Raw genomic sequence first — 1,121 nt, forward strand, 5'->3', positions numbered from 1 at the left:
AGAAAGGACGAAAAGGAAGTACCGAAAGTGCGAAAAGGAACGAAAAGGACATTTGCTCCTTTTCGTTCCTTTTCGTTCCTTTTCGTTCCTTTTCGTTCCTTTTCGTTCCTTTTCGCACTTTCGGTACTTTCATTTTTGTTCCTTTTCGTTCCTTTTCGTTCCTTTTCGTTCCTTTTTGTTCCTTTTCGTTCCTTTTCGTTCCTTTTCGTTCCTTTTCGTTCCTTTTCGTTCCTTTTCGTTCCTTTTCGCACTTTCGGTAGACCCTCCTCACTCTAGGTGAATTACTAGTATCTAAGAGGAGGAATTTGTCGACGTTGGACTACGTAGTACTAGTATGTGTTATCCAGAATTCTTCGTTAAGCATTATGATTATTTGAATTATTGACAAATTCTTCGCATCGTATCTAGTCAAAGCTTAAGGCTAGATAGACAAAAATCATAACGTAAACGCAGCCCCCAAAATTGCTGCTGCAGGACCAATGCCAACCACCAGGAGGCCCAAAACCGCTGGAACCACACCATCTACCCACCTACCAAAAACATCGCAATCCATCCAGCAGTTCTTGATATGTATCCCCACACATCACATAGACTCAAAACAGGCCCTTCGTCTTCAACGAGGTAATGAAAAAAGGTACATTTAGCTCTATGTAAGATTAGGACACTACGAAAAGCATGTTTTCCTATCATTTCTTTTAAATACATGGTAAGTTAGATCAACCCTAGCACTCAGGGAGAGAAGTTAGTCAAGTCAAAGTTTATTGCACAACATTTGTAAAACGGGTACAAGGTATGGCAAACTTAGGTAACGTTATATTGTACAGACAACTAGCAATATGCTAGTAGTGGAATTAATCTAACAAAGTAACAATAGATAAAGGTTATGCAATGTTCTATTGCTAATAACATGAAAACATACTACATTCAGGCTGTATTTTATACAAACAATATGACTGAGAGTAGACATAGCGAGGATCTTATCATCTAGTATATACATTACTATGACAATGTGTACAAAATTATGTTGAAATCATGAGGTTCCTTTTCTGCAATGATGTGTATATGTATTGGGCTAGCTACGTAAACGGAAACAGTGTCGGGACATGACATAAGTACATGAA

The sequence above is a fragment of the Branchiostoma floridae genome, chromosome 16 (assembly GCF_000003815.2).
Source record: "Branchiostoma floridae strain S238N-H82 chromosome 16, Bfl_VNyyK, whole genome shotgun sequence".
NCBI classification, from domain to species: Eukaryota; Metazoa; Chordata; class Leptocardii; order Amphioxiformes; family Branchiostomatidae; genus Branchiostoma; species Branchiostoma floridae.